Genomic DNA, 4,842 nt, shown 5'->3' with positions numbered 1-4,842 from the left:
GATCCAGTTCCAAATGCACTCAGTAGCTTCAGGGCATTCGATTTCTCACAGGCTGTTGGACTGAAGACCTTAGTTCCTCATTGACTGGAGCCTGGAGGCATCCTTCAGTTTCGAGTCCCATGAACCACTCTGCAGGGCAGCTCACAACATGGCAGCTGGCTTCCCTCAGAATGAGCGAGTGAGAGAAGGGGGAGTGAGAGAAGGGGCACATAGCATGGAGCTACAGCCTGTTCTTTGCTACTTGAAGAAGTCTCATTTGCCTTTTCAAACGGAATGAATTCATTAACCAGAGAGCCTTGAACCCACATCACTATTATGCTCGGAACTAATAATGATGAATCTTAGCCATCCATACCCATTTTATTCTATCAAATGTCAGACTCACACCACTGGAGGGATGTAAGCTATTCATAGTTTTGGTGGCTGTCACAGTTCAAGATTTTTAGTTGTTGTCTGATGACTCATTAGGCAATTTCATTTCCAGTTCTCTTTCAATACCTCATGTGACTATAAGAAAAAAGACTCATTTTAATGCTAGTATATTCATTAAACCTCTCTTATGCTAGAAAATCTTTTTAACAAAGAGGTTTTAGGTCAAGAAATTTGGTAGGCAACCAAATATAAGCAGGATTTAATATTATTTGGGGGGATTTAATAATTTGGAGGGGGATTTGCTTTTTAAACTGATTCTGATTTTCCATTTCCAGTAGCAGTAGAAAATTTCCTTTTAAATATGCTTATTTATGTGCAGTCAAAAGCATATATTCTCAAGAGTGCTTTTTGCACTGAATATTGTATTTATGATATACTGCCATTATGTATACTTGGATATCTTTAAATTTCATTATTGTGTATTCTTCCATTATGTAAATATATTACATTGTATTCATTCTATTGTTCATGCTGTTTTTTTTTTTTCTTTACATGTAGAGCTACTGTGGGCATGCTAGATCATAAATTGCATGTACTTCTAGGCTGTATATGTCCCTTGGAGTAAAGTTGCTGGGTCATAGGATATGCATATGTGCAAGCATTGATAGATATTTCCAAAGAGTTTACTAAAGTGATCTACTGACTATAGGGTATGTGTACAGCAGTGTAAGGAAATTTTGGTTGCCAGCATTTTGCATATCTGTCTTTTCATGTTAGTCATTGTGGTGAGTGTATAGAGACAGTGTATTGAATTTCCTTGGTGAAGGTTGAGAACATATCATGTGATTAGCAGTTATTTGTGCAGCCTCTTGGTGAGGAACCCCTTCATAGCATTTCCTCATTCTTCTATTTGATTGAAAGTAAAGAATCAGTATAGCTGTTACTCTTGGAGGGGAATTGGTGACGGGGAGGGGGTGCATGGCAGTGTTCTGTTTCTTGTTCTGGGTATGTGGAACTTGTAAAATGTAAGCTGTGCAACTTGTCTGTGTTCTACTTCAAAAACATCTAAAAATTGAAATGGAAATTAATTTTAAGAAAAAATATTGAGTCCACTTAAGGAATGAAACATTAACAACAGGATAGGAAGTTCACAGTTACAAATAAACTCTTGAGTGGCGTGATAAAAAATTACAGTGGGATTACCCAAATCACTGGAGTCTGGGGACCACTGTCTGGGGAGGGGGTGATGAAATACAGCCCTCATGAGTTCCCGAGCTCATGCTCAGTCAAGCGATGGCGCTAAGTCCCATGTGTGTTTGTGGACCATCCTATGCTGCAACATGATGGTATCTGGAGATGGGGCCTTTGGGAGGGAATTAGGTTTGGATGAAGTCAAGAGGTTGGGGCCATGATGAGGAGATTAGTGCCCTTATAAGAAGCAAGAGCAGAAAACTTGCTCTCTGTCTCTCTTCACCATGTGTGAAGACAGTGACAAGGTGGCCATCTACAAGCAAGGAAATGAGCCCTCAGCAGGAATAGAACCAGCTAGCACCTTTATCTTGGACTTCCCAGCTCCAGAGCAATGAGAAATACATTCCTCTGTTTTTTATGCCACCCAGCATGCTACAGCACATTGTGATATCATCCAAAGCTCACTAATACACCGGGTATACTCAATACGGTCATGTCAGGCAAACAGACTCACAGAAGGTAGGTAAATGGGGAGAATTTTGTTTGGGGAACTGGTTACAGAGAGCTGAAATTCAGGCAAGATGATACAACACAGACGTTAATAACCACTGAAAGCCCTAGCACCACAGGGACAATGGGAAAAGATGGCTCCAGCTGAGCCCAGGAGCTGAAGACAATGGGAAGGACTTAGATCCCTGCAGGAGGGAACATCCCCAGAACGGGAATCCAACTAGAAGGTGTCCAGCTAGCACTAGGCCCATAGAGGGAAGAACCGTCTGATGGGAGATGGAAACAGAGAAGACAGAGCCAGTGCCAGCAGCATTGTCTAAAGTAGACAATGGGCTCAGCCATCCCCTGAATTCCCTTATCCTTCTCCCCACCAGTTGCCCACCTTTGGCCAAACCTTCCCATATATCAGTGAGCAGAAGGGGCTGAGAAATTTAGCCTGCAGGAGTCAAGACCTGTGGCACAGAAAAACCAGTAGAAAGGCAGGTAGTAAATCTGAAAAGAGTACAGTCATAACAATCAGGTGTGTGCCGTCCCTATGCCATTTTTATAGAGATAAAAGTCAAGGTTTGGAGTACCTTCACGTTCCTTCATCTACTCTTGTTTATGCCCCAAATACCACAGAATGAGTATCACATATATACTCTGCTACATGAAAAGGAATTTATGGTCTCCATCCCTCACTTTCGTAACTGCATTAAACACCTCTTGGGTTTCTCAGATGATTGGCTTCAGTGCGGAGCAGATATGAGCAGAGCTGACTCTGGGACATCTCGGCTGAATTACATCCTCTCTGGTGGGAAGGCAGAGCTAGGATCCAGGGAACATATGAAGACCTCATATGAGCATCTCCTAAACCCTCATCAGTCGTGTCCATGTTCTCAGGTGAACCCTAGTGTTGACATCACTCCTTGGGCTTACTCAATCATCAACTTGTACCAAATGAATGTTCTTCTTCCATTGTGGACTTGATCTTAAGGACTGAAAAATACCAGGTGCCTAATATTAAAAACAGCCTGATATTCTTCCATCTTTCTCCCTATATGAAGGAGTCATAAGTTCTCTGGCTTTAAAGTTTTACAGAACCTTCAGTTTTGCAGCTTCCATATGTAATAATTTGTTACATGGTTGCAAAAGAAAATATTAGCCTAAAATGAGGCCAGAAAGACAGAAGAGGGGAAGCTGGAGTCTTACCTTCATTTTTTTTTTTTTTACATTATAAGACTATGAGAACATCTATTATATTCCCCAGGAACATATGCATAATTTCACTTTTCTATATTCTTCACTAGACCTGATTTTTTTTTTTAGCAGCAGCTCTTGAATGAACAGCAAACCTTACTGACTGAAAAACTCAAACTCCAACTGCTCGCAGGCACAGTAGAGAGAATGAGAAGTGTCTGACATGTGAAGTAAAATGAGTATGGCCCCATCGAATGGTGGAAAAGAAGCAGGCTCTACAGGGTGTGTGGTTGGGTTTCATGTGAACCCTTACCTGTTTTTCTTTAATTTACACATTCCAATTTCCACTCTTTGTGACTTCTAGAAACAGAATGTTATCTGAGCCAATTATCTATGTGCATTTTCTCTTCATCTCTCTCCTGAGCCAAATTCTGATTTAATTTCCTCCCATGGTGATATGCAGCCATGACCGTAGGCCAGTTGGGCCCATCACATTTGAATGAATGTGATTAGACAGATGTGAGATGGCTCAATCCCAGATGCTTCCTCTAAGCGCTATTGTGGATGTGGAGAGAAACATTATCGGTTGTACTTTTAATATTCAGCAAATTGTCTCAAAATGGCCCCTAGGCACACATATGGTTCAGTAGCTGGCTGGCATTCCAATCTCGCAATAAGTGAAATTCTAACTTCAGTAATACATTAACTTGGGAACTTTGGACATATCTCACAAAATCTGTGAGATATCTAACCATGTCATTTTACCAATATCCACACACAAGTCTAGAACAATTACAATGTATAAACCTAGAAATTTGGGACATCTGGTTTACCAGTTGCTCTGCCTCTAGCTCAGCTTTCGAAGATGCTCCTGTTTACAATTAACAGACAAGATTATTTCACGCAGATGGAAGGTCTTGCTGTTGGAGTTAAACACATTTGACTCAATCAATAGAGTTATTGTTCTGGGACCAAAATGTCTCTGACTCATAACCTTGCTTTTGCTCTTCATATCAAATGAGTGTGATATTAATTTCTAGTCCTGCAGTGGTAGAATCCTCCCAGCAATATAAGAAGATGGAAGAAATAAGAACGTCGGTCAAGCACTCCCCTGATATACCTTTTCATTTTACCAGTCATACCACAGTAGGAGAACAAATATTACAGGTTCGTGTACGGTGCTATAACTAATCCACTAAATGACAAGAGCCTGCCGTCCTCAGTAATTCTCATTGAGGATGTGTTTCTTCTCTAATAGGTTTCCCTCCAAATGCTTTGTGTCATGAATTCACTACAGCAAAAAACTTTAAGAATCTGAAATTCATTGCAGCTATCCTGCATTTGCAGCCCAGAAATTACTGGCTCTAGCAGTCTTTGCTCTCTCAGTTTAATCTGAACATAAATACAGGTATTTGCTGCAACAGTCGCTAAAGGAAAACTATAACACTGTCAAAACAAACTTGGACAAGCTGCCTGAAAATGGTGTTCATTTCCCTTTTCTTTCAGCATTCTTCTTGGTTAGCACAACTCAGAGGAGTGCACCAGTAGAGTTACTACCTTTTTTCTTTCAGTGAGGGGGAAAGCCACCAC

The 4,842-nt window shown here is 40.8% G+C and overlaps 1 long non-coding RNA gene across 1 annotated transcript; it reads right to left on the bottom strand.

The window, feature by feature from the left end:
- Nucleotides 1-2,082: 2,082 nt before the first annotated feature.
- LOC105545839 lies at nt 2,083-3,904 on the bottom strand. Its single transcript, XR_001006997.1, has 2 exons — nt 3,566-3,904; nt 2,083-3,051 (listed from the first exon to the last, which is right to left on the bottom strand). It is a non-coding gene; the product is annotated as an uncharacterized LOC105545839 (long non-coding RNA).
- Between the last annotated feature and the right edge of the window lie 938 nt (nt 3,905-4,842).

Source organism: Mandrillus leucophaeus, unplaced genomic scaffold (genome assembly GCF_000951045.1).
Source record: "Mandrillus leucophaeus isolate KB7577 unplaced genomic scaffold, Mleu.le_1.0 Scaffold34, whole genome shotgun sequence".
Classification (NCBI taxonomy): Eukaryota; Metazoa; Chordata; class Mammalia; order Primates; family Cercopithecidae; genus Mandrillus; species Mandrillus leucophaeus.
This window is presented reverse-complemented; position numbering and strand designations above follow the sequence as displayed.